The following is a 21329-nucleotide window of genomic DNA, read 5'->3' as shown; positions in this document are numbered from 1 at the left end:
CAGAAACAATTGAGACCTGTCTGTTCCATGTGGAATTTATTAGACATATTTTCCGAGAAGAGATGAATATTAAAAAGTTAAAGATCATGCACAAGTTTGTGATCCTAGTACATGGAATTGATGCAACAATTACAAACACATTCTGTAATTCCAAAAAGTTAACAGGACTCTTTCATGCCACATGCTTAGAGAAGAAATGTATTCTTCTGAAAAGTTGTTTAACCCACGAGTTTGTATCTTTATGCCAGTTATCATTATAAAGCAAATAATGTGAATTCTTCATCTGCTGGAACTTGGAAGAATGTCAGTTGAGAAACATATACATAATACTGCAGTCTTTAAGGCCTTTGTTGATCGTAACATTGCAAGATAACTTTGCTATATAGGTAAAACACACTATGGCAGTGTCAACCCTCACTAGGTAAATGGTTGTCTTAGACTTAGGTCTAATGTAATGGGTTAAACTTTCAGATATTTTGTGTCCTTCTGTTGTATAAACTGACGTAGACATTTTCAGGTATTTCAAAGCTAGTGATCCAATGGAAACCTTTTTACATAATCTTTGAAAACATCTCATATAATAGGAACTGGACAAATACCAGCCTCTGAAACCAGCAATGTGACAATGTTTATTGCTACAAGCATATATACACAAATATCTTGAATGGATCTTGTATTAGCCCTACTTGGGGGCTTGATTGCCATTATCAGTATTTGGCATAATATGATATTATAAACAAGTACATGAGTGTGAAGTTTTAATCCATAAGAGATCAAGACACAATCACACAACAAAAAACAGACTAGATTTTTGTTTGATTTGGGGGGAGGAAGGGTGGGCAGGGAATATCATGGTATATGATATGCAGATTTTACACTTATAGCACTACCATGTGGAATGCCTCCTTGTGTGTTATGATCAATGCCATGCTTGCATCTATGCATCACTAATGAAAACTACGTGGTATAGCTGTGACACTGTTGCTCTCTTCCACAAGAAAAAGCGCCCAACCCCCTTCCCCTCCCGTCCCCCTCTCCCCCCCCCGTACCCCCCGTACAAAGAAACAACTTCTTCTTTTGGCAGAACAATTACTTATCTCTGTACAAGCATGTTCAAGTAGAACTGTAGAACAGTGGCAACCTAGAATAATGGAGGAAGTTTCTGAGGTTGTGAAACCCACTACCAAACCACTCACATCGTGTTCCAGCTAACAGCCTGGATGAAGATGGCTAGATGCGATACCTTCCCTTGCTCTCCCAGGGGACATGTAGATGTGGCGCACTGTAGTGGCTTGGGAGCGACTGTTGAATATTGCACACCTTTAGTGTTTGGGTGGTGACCAATGACCAGGGGATAAGCGTCGAAAAGTCATTTGAGAAGACCTTGGCCTTGTACAAGACTGTAAAGCTATAACTTGACAAATTTATAAGGACTTGAAGCAGCTGGGTGTATGATATCAGAAGATTTCCCTTTTAACTATATCCACTTTAATTAACTGCAACTTGCAATGGTATATAATAACAAGATCTTACTATCACCCAACATGATGAAATCAGCTGGAATTTTATCCAACAGCTCATTAAAGAAAAACAAATTCAGCCCTGATTGTTACATGCAAACAATGCTAGAAACATCTGCACAGAAAGGTGATAGGTCCAGCATTAATGCTTGATTTTACAATAAACATGTTTAAGCACTCATTGTAGGGGTACATCCAGTTAGGAGGCCAGGGGGGGGGGGGAGCATGTCCCCTCTTTGAATTATCTTTGGCATGCCCTCCATCCTTCCTTTCTACTGATATTGTCATATGCACCTCTATTCCTGTAGCAATTTCGGTATTCACTGATACTTGTCTAAATGTGCGGTACCGTTTAATGGAATGTGCGTTACCGTTAAATCGAAAGTGCGGTACCGTCGGGAATACCCCACCCCCCCCCCCCTCCTCCTCACCCCCTGTGGAGAAATCCTAGATCCATAACTGCATTGTGACAATGATGCAATGAAACTAACAATACACTACTTATACTTGTAAGACGAATCATGCTTCAAATGGAATCCAGCTGACACTAACGATAAATATTGCAGACTGTCTGCTAAAATCTTTCATTTTTATGTCTCTCTCTCTCATTCTTTTTTTTCTCTTTGTCATGTGTACAACTTACCTAAGTAATCATCCATAAGGGTGCCAATAGCAAACTAGAAAAGGGAAATAAACTAAAAAAGGAATATATGTAATGAAATATGGTTTAATTTTGCATTGTAAAACTGAAGCATTTCTTTCCTTACTACAAAACAACTGTTTTCACAACCTGAAAATTATTTCCTTGTACTTTTCAATAGCAAAGAGAGCTGAATATAAAGCAATTCATTGATAAATAAGCAAGAGAAGCATAACAATTTAGTTTTCAACATGGTAGGTAACAGTTCCACATCTGCATGATAATTCTATACGAATGTCAGAAATAATCATACAAGATTAAACTTCACCATAAAACCTGTGAGATACTTACAATATCTGCAGCATCCACTCTGGTTCCTACGATTCGTAACCTTATCCCATCGTCCTGCTGAATGACTATATCCTACAGATGAGAGAGGACACGGTATTAAAGCAATATTAAACAATTGATTAACTCTGCCTATGCCGGTGCCAAGCCCGAATGCAAAAGGAGGAGGGGTGGGCGTGGGGCCAGCAACCCCACCCTGTAAAAAAATCGATTGCTACGAAAACCTTTAACAGAGCAAATTTGAGGCCTTATTTGCCTCTAGGCAAGAAGAAGACATATTTATTTTTATTTTCATTCTTTTTTTTTTGTCCCTCTGTACAGGTTTTAACAATATTAATATCAAATACAATTTTATATAATACTGATGATTTACAGGCCTATAGCATCATGTTTGACAACAAAATCATTTTCTTTGAACTCACTTCATCTTTTGTTTTATAACAAGGAGGATTTGAATTTGGATCAAATTCCATGTCAGCTGGAATGGACTAAAGAGAGAAAAACAATGGAATAAGGAACGATAAGACAAATTGTATAACATTTAATACTTTTATTAAGATCAAGGACTGTACAATCATCAAGATCCATTGAACATTTTGTCCCCATTATAACTTCTATTAACTCAACCTGTGTTTAAGATTTAGCAGACTTTTCACATTAAAACTTTTGGCCAATCATTTCAACCATGTAAAGAAACAAATGAAAGATATTTCTTTCTTTGTTAGCTTTCAAAATGAGAATTTCGATACAAATGTGCAACACCCAGTGTCTTACAAAACTATGCAAAATATGGATAAACAATAAAGAAGGGAAGAGATAAGCGACTCACGTGTCTGGAGATGAAGCAGGACAGAGGACCAACCTCTGTGAAGATGCCAACTTAATGAAGCAAAGTTAAGAAATTTATTGTATGCACAAAATATTGTATTCTTGAAGGGCAAGTGTGTCGAGAGTGGGAGGGGATACCATATAGATCTATTTCAATCTCTACAGTCTTCTAATAACTATAATTGACTACATCGATCATTGTTATGTCAGAGAAACCTAATGGAATGTTTTGATCGGTTGTTTTTATAATATCTGAAGTGGCCAACACATACAAATATGTTTAAGTACTTCACATTAGAGTGGGGGTGCATTTGGGACATTTCTTTCTCCATTTTCTTTTTTTTTTTTTGCAAATAAGAGCTGCAAACTGCAGAGTTTTGCAGTTTAGTTCCATTGCATCATTGCTGACTCTCTGGCTAACAAACTGCATACCATGTTAACACATAGATAATTTCTATGCTTTTGGTTTATCAGTGACAATTATAACTATCCCCACCTTATTGACTTGGGTGACTACCGCATCCACAACCTCTCCTTTAAATGCTCTGAAGAGGTTCACTTTATACTTGATTGTATATTTCACAAATCCTGTCCCCGGAACGACTTTCCCAGCACCAATCGATTGTCGTCACGGCAATGACGAAACCAGTTTTTTTCAAGTAGCAAGGAAAACGGTATCATGAATAATAGAATGAACATTAACGATGAGAAGTTACATGGGTCAGGCATGCAGAATAACTTACTTCTTTTCTTCAAGTACTTGAAAGTTGATAAAGTCAGATAAACATCAAAAATTTGCCTGCATATGCAATTAAGTTTACCAAAAAGACTTAATTACAATCAAATTAGTAGTAAAGCATTTTTAAACCATGTTTAATACAACTGAAACACAACGTCACAATATTTTCGTCAAAACCAAATAAATAAACAACTTTGAGGAAGCTCTCACAGGCACTAACAATCTAGGTAAACAATCTAGGTGCAACTTCTACCTCCAAGTTGCCCGTTTTCGGATCATTCTCTTATCAGAGATGATCTATTGTCAGTTTAGGCACCCCCTCGTATCCCCCCCCCCAACCCTAAGCCGCGCTCCCTTCGACACTATAAACGGTTTCCGCGGGGCAGTAGCCTACGCTATGGGGCACCAATCTTTAAACAAAAGAGCAAATATCAAACAGTGACATATTGATCATGAAGTCACAAAATGGAAGCGGAGGCGCCATACAGCCCATTACCTCCCGATTCTCGTATAAGATACAGTAACTACTGTGTAAACTGATAAAATAGATCAACAGCAAGAATGTGTTAAAATATCTTTAACATGAGCCCTGATTCGCCACAACAGGTACTGTGAAACTGTTACCAGTGCTCTCATAGGGTCACACAAATATCATAAAAAGTTCAACTCAAGAGACCTCTCTAATTTACTTCCAGGCCCTCAGCGACCAGAAGTTGCAACATCCTACCCTCAGCGGTACGATGGAAAATATATAGGCTATTATAACTCATGTCCTCATTGACAAATCCGTACTTTTTTCTTTCGATTTTAGTGCTTGCATTTTGTGCAACTGAACCCAATCATGTGTTTCCCTGTCGCGTTTATACTGGTATTACATAATCAGCGAAAATTCCTAGCTTCGACAACACAACTGATAAAGTTTATAGATGCCATCATCTGCATTCTAGCATTGTTACATTGTACTATCGGTTGGCTACTTAAATACTTAACAAAGGTCATGCACATAAGAGTAAGAGATGTTTTTCATCAAATGTTATGAAAGGGTTATGAGTTGTTTCTCATGGTCATGCAGTTATTTTATAACAAAATAACATCGCTCCATAAAAATATGCAAAAGTGACATATTTTCATCCCCATAAAACCTCGTGGGTGGGCTATAAGAACAGTACATAGATATTTAAAGAGAACATACCAAGAACTATTATCTACCCGACTTTTATTTATTTTCAACATCATTGAGGTCACTTTGGGCATGCATCCAAAGAGCCATCGCTATTTATTTATTTTTTATTTTTTTTACAAGGAGTCCTTTTTTTCTTTCTTTTTTCTTTTATAATTGTCATCTTTAATGAGGGTAGTCCTGCTCAGTGCAGACGCACTGCTTTCCAGAGGAGCACTCAATACAAAATACATATACAATATTATGCAGTAGTAAAACGGTAAACATCCAAAAGCAAAAAAAGGACGGCAAAAAGATAGACAAACAAATATCAGACATCTAAACAAAATATATTAGTTTTCATACTGGGTTTAAAAAAAAATAACATTTGGCAAGCATTTCAAATTTGGGGGAAGACTGTTCCATGACCTGCCTCCAGAAAATTTAAAGGACCTTTTACCATTCCAAGATCTAACAAGAGCAAGCAAACATTATTAGAGCAGCTAGATGTAGCTCTGTAAGAATGGCTACCTCTCAGTAGAATTGTATTATAAGTAAGGTAATCTGGAGCCAGGCCGTGGACACATCTTTACATTAAAATGTTCCTGAAATATAATGCACGTTGACGAACAAATTAGCCTCTTCAATTCAGCAAAAATATATGTAACATGCACATCCCGAAGCCCACACCCCAGGACCAATCTGGCTGCACATATCAAGCTTTAAATTGAGGGCATGAACATTTTTTTATAATTTGAGAAGAGCCAAATGTCATAACCTTGGTATTAGAAGCATTTAGTGTCAGCTTATTAGTGTTCAACCAATCAGAAACAGCTTCCAGGTCCACATTTATTCACCTTCCAATATCTAATTCTTTTTTTTTTTTGGAACTATTCACGATGGCAGTATCATCAATACCCACCGTCTCCTCTACTTGAATAAACAATGTTTATAATGGTAATAGATAATGAATGTATCTATTAACTCTGTAAGTTTTAGGTCGGTGCCCCCTCTTATAATAGTCTTCTTTTTTTCGGTGAAAGCATCTTGAGTGAACTGAAGCGCCCTTGCCCTGTGGAGTCACGCATGCGCCTAAGTTTTAAGTATGAAATGCTATACTAGTATTCTATATCGTCTGTAAAAATTGTGTTCTTTGAATCTTGTTTAATGGATATGAAAGGAGTTCGTATTTTCATGATCTGAAAAACTCAAAATATTCCAAATATTATTTACATTGAGAAAGAACTTGCCGCCAATTTGGTTTTGTAGTCCTTGTACAAGCAACATCAGGACACGTTTTTCTTAGTAACATAGAGCAGAGTCCAAGCAACAGTAAGACATGTTGTTGGCAGTTGTGTCCATAAGGTAACTTGGTTTCTTAATACATTTTTGATTGAACCTCTTAAAATTCCATCTATATTAACAATAAATGGTCATATTAAGGGGTGGCCTATACTGTCTTCACTGCTAGTTTTAAGAAGGTATGAGAATAGTTTTAACGCGTCAGACATCATGGACTACCACTGCGGTGGTTTTGGAGTCCGTGCCCCCGTCATTGTAGGTCTGAGGGGGGTTTGAATAAGAATAAGAAAACAGGCATTTCGCCTATATCTGGGGTGGGCAACCTACGGCCCGCGGGCCACATGTGGCCCGCCAGTGATTTTTTTGCGGCCCGTGAGATGTCTCAAGAATAAGAAAAAATCAATCTATTTTACATCATCACAAAAAACGCAAGCTGCTTATTTATCGGCACTAATGATACTGTTATGTAGGTAGGCCTTTTAGGTAGGTACTGTATTGACATTATGTTTTTGTGAATACAGATTAAGTACACACACCTATTGCTTGAAAGTCCTCGGAATCAAAGGTTTGAAATCAACAGCAGGTCGTTGGTTAAGTGCGGCCCAGTCAATTTTTCACTCCTTATATCTGGCCCATTCATTCAAAAGGTTGCCCATCCCTGGCCTATATGCATGTGCTAAATTTTTTAAATTGGTCATTAGGAAGTATTTGAGTCGCCGCCATTTGTCGTTTGTAGTAGGTATGATAAGCTAAGATTTCACTGAAAATTGCGCGAATGTAGATTACCCGAACATGACGTAGTAACACATTATATGATCATTTTGTATGATCATTTGAAGAAAAAATTGGATAGATGGGCGTTTTTTAATACAAGCATTCCAATGTCGCCCGAAGTGTTATTTTATTCTATGTCGCCCGAAGTGTGGTGAAAAGAGTTAAAATTCACATAGGGCGTCATGTATATGTGTAATTTACTAATTAGATAATTAAATTCTTTGCTATATGTATTTTACAGATGTTGTTTTATAAATAGCACCCACATTGGAGTCCTACCAATGGTCCAGTGTGACAAAATTACACTTAATCGCATTTCGATCTAAGTGTCACTTATGCTATGTCGCCCTAAGTGTTGTGAAAAGAGTTAAATTCACCTAGAGCGACATGTATATAATTATGTAATTAATTAATTAATTAGTTTATTAAATTAATTGCAATATGTATTTGGCATAGGGATTATCATGAATAGCACCCATACCGGATTCCTAACAATGGTCCAGTGTGACAACATTACATTAAATCAACAATGTAATGCATAATCAAACGACATAGAAGTGGAACACATGTGATGCAGTGCAACCAGTTGCGTGTGAGGTTAAATGGTTCAAATGGAGACTAGTGGTGACACTGCTTAGGATTTTGGCAAGAAAATGGCTAATAATTATTGCAATCATATTTATAATCATATTTATTTCAACGTGAGAAGAGACATTCGATGTGATCGTTGGCTTATACTCAAGATCTCTGATGTTCTCGAAAGCTACAGAGATGGTTCAATGGCTTCTCTTTTCATACTTTCTCTGAGTTGTCTTTTTCTGATAATGACAATGATGATAATGAATTCAATCACCGCTAACGTACAAAGAATAACGATAATTCCGACGTGAGATGGACAGTCTGGTGTAATCGGTGTAGTGGGGATGTTTGTCGTGACAGAGGTGCTCCTTGTATCTTCCCTGGTGGTAACTACACTGGTAGTTGCTGCGAATAAATAACGAAACACCAATTACATCATCATTGTTCCTAATAACTGGGTAAGAGCCAAAACTGTTCAACCACAAACTTGAATATAGATGTTAATTCAATAGGAAACATTCACTTTTGGTATGTAGCATAACTAATCGAAGCTCATGAAATTAAAAAGAACGTTCCCAAATATGATTTCTAAATATTGAAAGAAGATATCAAACAGTAAGTCCAAATTCCGTCCCTCGCCGTGTCGAGACACAAACGTTTAATTTTAATATGCTTGAACCAGCCAAAATTGTTACATTTCTTGGTGTTATAATTGACAGTAAGCTTATTTAGCACGAGCACATCAGTCATATATCTTCAAAAATATTGGTGTAATTGGCAGATTAAGACATTCCTTTAACCAAAAAGTATTCTTCGTACAATTTACCTCACTCTTGTTTAACCTCGTCTTAAGTATTGTTCCACAGGAACATTTTACCCCCATAAGCTAGCCAAAACGAGTTATTCGCCACATTTCTTTGTTTAAACTTCGTGATCATACCACCAAGCTGTAGGACTCTTAATCTCTTGTGATCAATTTTAATGTTGCATCATTCACCTATCGATTGTGTAAGCTGTGGGTTTGAGTGGGTGGGGTAGGGGATGGGAGGGGAGGGGAGGGGAGGGGAGGGGAGAGCTGGTCGTTGGTTGGGTTTATGACGGTAAGTGTGTTCTTGAATTTAGGATACGTATTATTAAATATGTTTTGTATTGCATTGTTTACTTTCTGCTTAAGTCCTCTGTTCATTGCTTTCTCTAAATATTGCTGATTTGACTTTTTTCAGTTCTTAGGACGTGAAACTGTCGACCACACTTTCGGGGTCATATACTACAGCGAGTTAACTTTTTCCCTTAAATCTATTGTCACTCAGTAATATCATCTTACCACCATTCAGTTGTAATGTAACAGACGACACGTCACTAAAGCCAGATCCCGGGAGAGTAACAAGACACATCAGACATTGCGGATACTCGATTTGGCCGTTATAGCTGGTAACTTTAACTCGGATAGTCACAGATGAATTACACACATCGAAGATACATGACGAGGAAGCTGTTGTTTCAATGATCGACACATGTTGGTTACCTACTTTCCATGAGATTTCTGCTGCAGGACGAGTGTTATTGACAAAACATGTCAAAATTGCGTTACCATCGTCAGCAACAATAATGCAATTGTTTTTACTTTGACATTGTTCAACGAATGATGCACTACTGTCATCTGGTGTTTTGTAACGAAGCAATTTAATCGACGTTCTTGTGTAAGTATGATTTGAACGACACATCGAAGTTAGTACAAGTGGACCATGATCATCGTATTTATCTGCCATATGAATGGTCTTGCCAATAGGTTCTGTTGTTTGAATAAACGTTGTTTCTCTATCACAACGCTTTCTAGTCACTTCGCCCAACAACCATTTCGCCCAACTGCCATTTCGCCCAACCAGCCTGGTCATTTCGCCCAACCAGTCTGGTCATTTCGCCCAACCAGCATGGTCATTTCGCCCAACCATCATAGTCATTTCGCCCAACCAGCATGGTCATTTCGCCCAACCGTGTTGGTCATTTCGCCCAACCTTATTTTTACTAATATTCAGTCAGAATAATACTACTTTTTCTATTCCACTAGTTCAATTTGATTTATTTTGGGTTAGGTTACTTCGTAATAGGTAAATAAAAAAGTGAGGTCCGCTCGATATCGATCGGAGTCTGAGCAGTTATTTCGGGTATAATGGGAGGATTACACTACTTTAGGCGTTTACGCATACAATGGAAGTTATATTATTGTACAAACACAGGGGTATCGGTCTTCATAAAAACCTATCAAACCTAACCCCTAAAACACTGATCCATCCTACTGACTACCAATTCCCGAACGTTTCCTTATTAAATTGAAAAATATATATAGATAAAACCCGTCCGTAATATTGAATTACTATATTTAATCATTGTAACCACTTTATCAATGTAACCACATATGTAATCACATATGTAATCAATTTAACCACGCGACTTCAAGTTTCCTTAATACTCGGTTCGTATCCCGTAACGTTAACAATTCCCGAACGTTTACTATATCAAACCTATTAAACCTAACCCCTAAAACACTGATCCATCCTCAAGATTCCTTAATATTCGGTTCGTATCCTGTAACGTTAAAAATTCCCGAACGTTTCCTTACTAAAGTTATACAAAGTAAAGGACTTCAAGTTTCCTTAATATTCCTTAATATTCGAACGTTTACTATCAAACCTAACCCCTAACACACTTATCAATCCTCAAGTTTCCTTAATATTCGGTTCGTATCCTGTAACGTTAACAATTCCCGAACGCCGTTTCCTTTTGAAATAACATATTTAATCAAGGTTGGGCGAAATGACCAGACTGGTTGGGCGAAATGACCAGGCTGGTTGGGCGAAATGACCAGGCTGGTTGGGCGAAATGACCAGGCTGGTTGGGCGAAATGACCAGGCTGGTTGGGCGAAATGGTAAGGTTGGGCGAAATGGCAGTTGGGCGAAATGGTTGTTGGGCGAAGTGTCCTGCTTCCATCACAACTATTTTGTAGTATCTCATTAAAGCTAGTGTCCTCGTTAATATCAAGGTATTTGGACCTGTATACATTATCAAGATTTGTAGGTCCCATCAAAAGGCTTGCGAGTCACTTCGCCCAACAACCATTTCGCCCAACTGCCATTTCGCCCAACCAGCCTGGTCATTTCGCCCAACCGCGTTGGTCATTTCGCCCAACCAGCATGGTCAGTTCGCCCAACCGTGTTGGTCATTTCGCCCAACCGTGTTGGTCATTTCGCCCAACCGTGTTGGTCATTTCGCCCAACCTTATTTTTACTAATATTCAGTCAGAATAATATTACTTTTTCTATTCCACCAGTTCAATTTGATTTATTTTGGGTAAGGTTACTTCGTAATAGGTAAATAAAGTGAGGTCCGCTCGATATCGATCGGAGTCTGAGCAGTTATTTCGGGTATAATGGGAGGATTACACTACTTTAGGCGTTTACGCATACAATGGAAGTTATATTATTATACAATAAATTCTACATAGTGTTAATCTAATGTTATACAAACACAGGGGAATCGGTCTTCATAAAAACCTATCAAACCTAACCCCTAAAATACTGGTCCATCCTACTGACTAACAATTCCGGAACGTTAAGTGAAAAACAATATATATATAAAACCCGTCCGTAATATTTATCAATGTAACCACATATGTAATCACATATGTAGGCCTAATCAATTTAACCACGACTTCAAGTTTCCTTAATGTTCGTATCCCGTAACGTTAACAATTCCCGACCGTTTACTATCAAACCTATCAAACCTAACCCCTAAAACACTGATCCATCCTCAAGATTCCTTAATATTCGGTTCGTATTCTGTAACGTTTCCTTACTAAAGTTATACAAAGAAATGGACTTCAAGTTTCCTTAATATTCCTTAATATTCGAACGTTTACTATCAAACCTAACCCCCAACACACTGATCGGTCCTCAAGTTTCCTTAATATTCGGTTCGTATCCTGTAACTTTAACAATTCCCGAACGTTTACTTTTCAAGTATCATATTTAATCAAGGTTGGGCGAAATGACCAGGCTGGTTGGGCGAAATGACCAGGCTGGTTGGGCGAAATGACCAGGCTGGTTGGGCGAAATGACCAGGCTGGTTGGGCGAAATGACCAGGCTGGTTGGGCGAAATGACCAGGCTGGTTGGGCGAAATGACCAGGCTGGTTGGGCGAAATGGCAGTTGGGCGAAATGGTTGTTGGGCGAAGTGTCCTGCTTCCATCAAAAGAACCGACGCGTTCTTCGTCCTTTCGGGAACTGCTAAACCTCGTAGGAAACATGTCAAGTTTTGTACGTTTTCGATATCAATCGTTACATTGATGGTAGAAGAAGACACGAACATATCTGAGGATGGATCCTTGTAACTCAGTTCAGTGGCGTCCGTCACTGGCGCCTCCGCAGTATCATTGTACCAAGTAAGATTTACTGCTGGTCGTCCAACCAATGTACATGTCAACTTAAATTCACCATACCGAAACAAACGGCAATCATCACCCTGGCAACCATCTATTGTGGGAAACAACTGTGTTGAAGGTACTAAAAGGAAAGAACATCAGAAAAAGATCATTTCAGAAAGTAAAAAAACCCATTCTAAATCCGTTAGAAAGGGGATTTCGGAGGTATATTTAAAGCAATCATTTAGCTGTTCAAACATATAGTCAAGTACTTTGTTTTTAACATGTTGCTAATTGTTTCTGACTTAACGTGATTTTGTTTATATAACGAATTAATAAACATCAAATTTGCATTCTTCCAATTTCTTTTTCTTTTATTAAACAGTATCACTTTAATTGATAGTAAAATATGTCGTTTGATAAAAAATAACAGCTGCCTCTTATGTAATCATCTGTCTGTGATTTTGTTGTTCCCTGTATTTCGTTGACTCCCATAGTTCCAAAATCACATATTACGACATGCACAACATTGTGTCTGGTATACACAGGTTTGCTATTAAGGTACAAAGTCTCACAAGAGACATATTTATAAAGTAATTTAAACGAGGGCAACATGAGCACTTATAAATATGTTGTTTAGGGAGAGCAACGACAACCCTTCTTATCACCTAAAAGCCTCCATCCTTGCCGCCAGAAATCCAAACTTGCTCCTTGCAGATATACAAATTCCTTACCTGAGTCTGTGTTCAAACTTCGGTCTGACTCCACCTATATTAAAAGTGGACTTCCTAATCGTCAATGATCGTGGATTAACTAATACTTTCATTATGTACGATGGTATTAGAAAGCCTTCTTGTCATCTCAAGATTTAATATACGTTTACATTCGAATTAATACGAGGATGTATTTGAATTAAAATAAGGACAGTATTAAATTCATACCAGGATAAATTCGAACTAATGTACGCGTATATATTCGAATGCATGTATGCTTATTTGAATGAAACCATGAATATATTCAATTTAATACGACCATATACAAACGTTTTATGATTGGCTATATATCAATAGATACGCGTATACTCGACTTAAAAACGCGTATATCTTACGCGGGTTTATCCACGTGGCTTGTCTTACACTGGCGTAATCATTGAGACATACTAGGGTAAAAGTAAGGGATACCAGGGAACTGGATTCATCGACAATCTTTCCAAAACATATTTCAACAGCACCCAAGTACCTTAATGATTTATAACGTAATCAATGTGGAGTACCGAATCGGAATTAAAACTTTGGAAACCTTCCGTTAATGTTTGGCAGTTGGCAATGACGGTCCTTTGGCAAAGCCTTAAGCTTACAAACAGATGAAATTTTCCTTAAAACGATTTCATATCAAATGGAAACAATGAAAGGGTAATTATAAACTCAAGTTTGGTTGGGGTACTTTCGCATCTGCTTAGCCATATTTCTCTATAACAGTATAGCCTTTATATATTACTTACCTATTACAACAAGATCAATGGAGGCGGATACGTCGCCACCAGCTTCAAGAATAGCATCGACTTTAAACTGTCCTTCGTCACTCAGGGAAACGTTGCTGAATATCAGAGATCCATTGCGAGCAATCCTTAATGTATCACTCCTAGGTCCGACCTGTCTGTCTTCCAACATTGTTACTATGGATAGTGGGTTATCCTCAAAATACCAGTAGAAGCCGTATATAGGCTCAGACACGCTGCAGTAAATCGTTCCTTGTTGATGAATGTGTACATATTGTTGTGGGTTACACAAGAGAACGTTGCTCTCTGAAATGAAACGATTGTAGGCAAGTAAAACACCTGACCTCAGTAACCTGACGTTCCGTACAAATCACTTACGATGGGATAAAATGACTACCTTAAACTTGCCATCATAAACACACACATGAATTATGAAAGTCATTGGTGGTAGCTATAATACCTTTATTAGTTATCGATTAATCATTAGACATTTCATTCATAATATATAACTATCCCCCCGCCCCCCCCCCCCTCCCCAAACAAAGTCCACATCCGGAAATCGGATTCTCTCACCATTCAAAGGGTTATGACTTTCACTGCATCTAATTTACCCTATTACTTATAGAGTCTGAAATAGTCAGTAGGGGAGACCAAGAATTCTCACAAGAAACTATAACCGCAGATCCACAACCAACAATTAAAGACTGAAACTCGAGTTGGACGACATTTCAAAGTTCGTAACCACACTCCTCCTCCTCCTTTTTCCTCCCCCCCCCCCACTCCCCTCCTTCAAAGTATTGTGAACGGCTGAAATACATACCAAAACCTACCCGGCCGGAAATACTTTTATACTTTTGTAAATGTGTACGATCACTGAAATAGTGTCCATGCAAGTTTTGAGAAGACATACTATATGACGAAATTATCTATGTTAAAACAAGGTCAAAAACCGCATGATTTGTATTACTTGTTGACATAGAATCACCATTATAAGTAGTTTTTTTTTCACATCCGTCAAACTTATTTGTATGAGAAATATTTCTTAAATAGTTTTAAAAAGCTATTAATGAGTATACTTTTCAAGCCGTATTTCTTGCTGATTATTAGGCGATATAAGGCTATATCTGCATGGGTAACAAAAAGGAAAGGATGCCTCACTGTGTTTCACTGAAGAATATATCATATATATAAGAATAGTTCTGGGCAGAGATGGTCCTGAAAAGTTAACTTTCAACTATAAACAGTCTTCTAAGTCCATATAGCTCAGACTTTGACATAACCTCGTGAAGGTCTGAACTCCGGATCCTTTAGGACTCCGACCGGTTTTATCTTGGACAAGGACTAGCTGGGCTCTGACTCGGGCCGTACTCGAATCTAATGAGCAATTTGCAAATCGGCAGCTTTGGAAGTACGATGTGTTTCATTGTCTAGACTGTACATATGAATACTTGACATAGTAAATCTTGCATGCTGACAGCCAAAACAATACATTAATAATAATAGATAATTTTTATATAGCGCCAAACAAACTATGAAATAATTCTCTTAGCGCTTAACATAATTATAACAATTATAACATATATGCTTTGGTGAAAAGATTTGCTGATTTGAAACTGTTCACAGTATTGCACATTTTTATGTTCTGGAAGTGAGTTCCACAGGCACGATGTACTGGATGCGAACGTTCTCAAGCCGTAAGTCTGTGTTTTTACTCTAGGGATAAGTAACATCAGTGATGAATTAGAGCGAAGTGCGCGTGTGGATGATACTCAGAGCTGAAACAAGTTGGTGAGGTAGCTTGGTCCTACATTGTGCATACATTTGAGCACCATCAGAAGTAGTTTGTAGTTGAATCGTTCACGAATCGGGAGCCAGTGGAGTTCGATCATGGTAGGGGTAATGTGTTAATATTTCCGAGTTCTAGTAACAAGACGTGCGGCGGTGTTTAGTACGCGTTGTAGCTAAACATACAGACGGACAGATAGATAGATAATAGATAGTACCTACCTGATTGAGCCAGTATATGTGAAAGTATTGTAAAGAAGAAAAGTATCTTCACGGCAGTTGAGGACTTGCGATCACAACATTCTGAAATAAATTTACAGTTTTAGATAAGAGAGTGTCTCATCGTTATTTAAGGAGATTTGTCAGGCAACAATACACTTATCTAGGTCTTTGACCACTGGATCTTAGAATTAGTACTGCTTCGACTGGAAAACAGAAAAGTTGCATATTTTGCCAGGGCTTGGCTGTTGTTCTTTTTCAAACATTTACACTTAGCGTTATTATCAATTTCCCAAGTTGCAATGTAAAAGCACTAAATTTACTTTAAAATTAATACAGGCCTATCAGGGTAAACCACATCGATCTAATACTTCAATTTAGCCAACGTAGTTCATTACGTCATGCCATTTTTTTCACGTCGTCCTACTGGTTGCACAGTTCGTAAAGCTTACTCGAGTTTGACTGAATTTGCTGTAATAATTCTACTTTTCTTCACCATGAAATGAACTTAATGTTGGATTTCATTGTCAGTGGACACAGTGCCAGGAGTGTTCACCAAGCCGTTCAAAGAGCTCTCTTCGTAAATCCACTCTCCTGGGAAAGGAGCCCATGGTAACTGAAAACAACGTCCAGAAATCCTCTTGTTGTCACTTTCCATCCCAATCTGCCTCCTCTTTGCCAAATTACTACCAGCGTCCAGTATGGTTCATTTCCCTCCAGAAGCATTGTCTGCAAGGTCCACTTTCCGGAATCGAAAACTCGACTTGGGCGACGTTTCTAACGTTTGCAACGAACTATTTTGGATCAGTGACCGCTCCGATACAATTCGCCTCAGCAGAAAACGTTTGTGGATCCAACACCTTCGCACCATTCAACCACATGGTTTCAACATTCAAGAAGGGAATAGTTAAACCACCCCTTCCCTTTTCTCCCTCTCCCCCCCCCTTCCCCTTCCCCTCTCCTCCTTCTCTCCTCCCTCATCCATTCTTCGCCCTCTCACATTCACAGGTTGTCCTCCCTGATCCCCTTTCACTTCCATTACTTATTATCCCATTGTTACACCCCTTGGAGTTTATCTCCAAAGCCCTTAATCCTCTTATCGCTCGTTCCTTTCATTTGACCTCTTCTTTGTTGTGTCTATATATGTGTGCAATATTCACTGCCGCTCATTTATTCAATTTAATTGTCTGTCCATCCGACTGTGTTAATTCTTAGTTTGTTTTCGTTTTGTTTTCGGCTTAGTCTCTGAAGAGGTCCTGCTAGGCCCGAAACGTCAGGCCCTCTTACTTTTACATAAAATACATAATACATAATAAACGGATTTTAGATCTGGCAACACTGCAGAAGAGCAACATGCTGTCTCTGTTCTACAACACACATCATCCAGTGAGAAAACCTGGATGACTGAGAATAAACTACAGATGAATGACCGCAAAACGGAAGTCATTGTGTTTCATTCACAGTTCTATAAAAACAAGACTCAAACAAGTTCAATGTTGGTGGGTGATACTAATGTTGACGTTGTTGACTCTGTTACACTATTGGGGGTTCAGCTTGACACTAACTTGTCTCCGAAAAAACATATTTCTGAGAAATGCAGGATTGCTAGTGGCAACATTAGCAAAATCAGACAAATTCTTAAGTTCCTTGATTGTGAAAGTTGTAAAGTCTTGGGTCTTGTAATACCTCATCTTGTCTAATGTAATGCTATACTGATCGGTTTAACTGCCTCTACCCTGCTTCGGGCCCTTACAGTCTATACAAAACCAGGCTGCAAAATTGATTCTGTGCAGAAGAACAAATGACAGTGCCAGGGACTGTCTTTTCACTTTACATTGGCTCCCCATTAAGCAACGCATTACATTCAAGGTTCTTTGTTTGATTTATAAATGTATTAATAAACAGGCCCCGATTATTTGGGTAAGATGTTTACTACGCGTGTTTCGTTAAACTGCATAAGAAGCATATCTGCTACTACTTTAAACGTTCCCGCCACCCGCACAAAACAGTGTATTTTCTGTAACTGGGGCCAGGCTGTGGAATGACTTGCCGTCTTCGGTTGCTAATCAATCCACATTTCTCTCTTTCAGAAAAGCTCTGAAGAAAGTTCTCTTTAATGAGGCCTTTAGGTAATCCTCTTTTTCTTTTTTGTGTCTTGTTGCTCTTTTTGTTCATTTGTATGTTCTAATTTTTCTTTAATTGAAAAGCGCCATAGAATATTGTTTCAGATATGGCGCTATATAAATGCCTTATTATTATAATTATTATTATAATTATCATTATTATTATTATTATTATAAAACGAAATAGGAAATAAAGGAACTAAACTAAAAGTTACTTGTCAATATAATAGAAAATCACTTTTATAGTTAGTCTTTATAAACCCCCAACGTGGCATACAGAAAAGTCACAACTGCTTTACATGCCTTTTCTGTCTGTGATATTTGATGTTTGAAATTTGTCGGTGTGCAGTCTCCAATAATGCTTTTTTTTTTTTGGCCTTCTTAGGAAAGCAGTGCTACATTAATCTCTTACAATTGTTCTATATAGAAAGCATTATAACCATTCATATATTATGACCAAAACACACCATGGCTTCTACTGGCATATACCTTAGGCTAGAAGGCCTCCTATAGTTTACTAACACACATAATCCTCGTTCACGGTTCAGTTGAATTATTCATCCCATTCGTTATGCAAACACAAAACGTTATCATCACATTTTTAAAAGAGCCTCCCAAATATGTTTTTATAACGTTAAATGTGGTGTTATAAAAACGTCGGCATAACGTTTTTAGGAGATATTAATGTTATATACTAATGTTTTAACGGGAAAAAAATGAAATAATAGCCTGGAAACGTTTTCGTGACATATTTATTACACCACAAAGTAACGTTATCAAAACAAAAGACGAAACGTTTTAATAACGTTTAGAAAACGTTTTTGTGTTATAACTTGAAATGATAAGATACCTGATACTGACTCAGTAAAATAAGTACCTTTGTTAACCGCTGTGGAAAATAAGAACGCCATCGCTTTTCTCTTACAGTACATGTGCACACGAACGTGGTAGCCAAGGTCATATATAATCGAATAAACCGAACAACCCATATAGGCCAACACACACCCTGACAAAGTCACCAACACGAATTAGCTCAACATAGCTCTGAGCTACACTATATATATACAGTCACATACATAATAAGGAAGCATTTCCATCACTGTAATAAACATGGTTTACTTTTACTTTATGGTTTACTTAAACTTTACACCACAGGAACAGTGAGCCATACATTCAGCCGCATCATCCGTACGTAATCAGCGGAATCCGCCTTGAAATGATCGTACATGGGTCATAGTGCACGCACTGAATTGTTCATATCTTGCACGGGGTTGACGCTTATATATTTTGGGGTTTTTTCCCCACCTGAGGGTAGTCTGTGGCTCCGCCTATTTTCTACAGTACAGTTTCACTCACTGTGACAGCCTAGCTGACCTAAGGCTATAAGGTAAAGACCGTTACATTGATGGCAATTTGAATGACCGAATTAACGACGTTTGCCTTGTAACATTTACATTTAAAGAAGTTATATCAAAAGTTGTTATTACATAAAAGAATAAAATGTTGTCCCAGTCCAGTTTTCATAGAATACAAGTAAAATATCTTGACACTAAGTCTGCACAAGAACGTTGTTTTTCAGCAAGCGGCTGTGCGTTCGAGCTTCGAGGGCGAAACAGTATATAATTGATAGTTGGGTAATATGAATATGTATACTACTAAGGCGTTACTTTCACATATAAGCCAATGGACATCGACAATGTGATTTGATCGACATTCAAGCTATACCCTCAGCTAGAGAAAAGGCGGGGTCTTATAGAAATTGGCGGAGCCACAGACTACCCTCAGGTGGAGGAAAAAACCAATATACAAAAGCGTCAACCCCGTGCAAGATAGAAACAATTCAGTGCACTGTGAGCTGGAGCTCACCAAGACCTAACCTCTTGAAAAATACGGTCACGTGAGGACTGACTGTGGAGCTAGCACTGCAACCCCTGATCAATTCATCGCCTGAATGTCACTACGGTAGCCTCATATCGCCTTAATAATATTCAACCAACACAGCTCACCCGAAAGTAGAAAAAGTAACGGAATAAAAAGACACAAAGTGAAACACACTATTACGTGACGGACGTGTCCGCCTCGAATTGCCGAGGAAATTTTGATGGTTTGATTTTTGTTGTTATAAATTAAAGTATTGTTGAGAATGTTTAGATTTTCATTCAAAGTGGAACTTACAACTTTCTCTTCTCTATCTTACCGCCTTGTTGAAATGAAGTCGTGCCATCAAGACATTCACGTATTATTTCTTCAGAGAGCTCATGGTGTACAAAATTCGCGGATTGATAGACACTGCACAAATGGGACAGTACCGCAATTTCTAAATTTAACTTTGTAACTGGAATAATTTTAAGCAGGACGATAACGACACTTCAGCTTTCAAGAAAAGATGAGATCTTCTTCTCAAAGGCTCTCACTGATTTCCTGTTTACAAAACCACAAGTATGAATTCTTTCGATGTCGTAAAGTGCCGTAAAATGAGGCCTAAACTTTTCATTTTATTACATACTTTTGGAAAAGTGATATCGTGATCATGTGATCTAATTCGACCTGTGACGTCATTATTATGACTGGCATCAAGCAGTGAGCTTAGTTTATTGTCACCCCAGTCTACATTCATGCAATACTCAAACCCAGGGAATACAAAAGATTCAATCATGTGAGAAGAAACAAAGGGTTTGGTGGGCAACTTATGTTATGTTTTCTAACGGATACCAATAAAAGTTATTAAATTCCGACTTTAATTACAAAAAAAACGAACGTGTGGCTAATCTCCTCATTTGATTTACAGACATACAAAACTCCGTCTAATTTACATATATGCATGTTCTATCAAGTCTCCTCTATTCATCGATATTAAAATCATTCTAGTCACGAAACGGGAAGGGGGTCAACCATCCATGACAATGTGGCCCTTGTCAATATGGTACATATCAAAGTCGTTAAATTTCCACGTTTATTACAAAAAAAAACGAAATGTGCGGCTAACATCCTAATTTAACTTAAAGACAAACAAAACTCTGTCAACTTTAAATATATGTTCTATCGAATGACATCTATTCATCGATATTAAAATCATTTTAGTCACCAAACGAGAAAGGAGTCTTCCATCCATGACATTGTGGCCTTTTTCAAGTAAACGTGAAATGATGCATTTTTCAGGCATATTTAGGCTATATATTATGTCTAACGAAAGGTGGGTGGTAATAACTACTTTTAATGTTTTGTATAGGGAGGGTAAAACGTAGTGCAATGTAGTGCAGTGTAGGATCTTCGAATGCGCAAACGTCTAATCAGGTGATCTTGAGCACATATGAACGTCTTCATCGTTATTTTGTTTTTGTACACTTATTTAGAATCATAGTGCTCCTAAGCTTAAAGTTTACTACATCAGCGGCTC

General features: G+C 37.9%; 1 pseudogene; it reads right to left on the bottom strand.

The window, feature by feature from the left end:
- Positions 1-254: 254 nt before the first annotated feature.
- On the bottom strand, positions 255-3986 carry LOC139970433 (DNA-directed RNA polymerase II subunit RPB7-like; annotated as a pseudogene).
- Positions 3987-21329: the final 17343 nt, after the last annotated feature.

Source organism: Apostichopus japonicus, chromosome 8 (assembly GCF_037975245.1).
Source record: "Apostichopus japonicus isolate 1M-3 chromosome 8, ASM3797524v1, whole genome shotgun sequence".
NCBI lineage: Eukaryota > Metazoa > Echinodermata > Holothuroidea > Aspidochirotida > Stichopodidae > Apostichopus > Apostichopus japonicus.
This window is presented reverse-complemented; position numbering and strand designations above follow the sequence as displayed.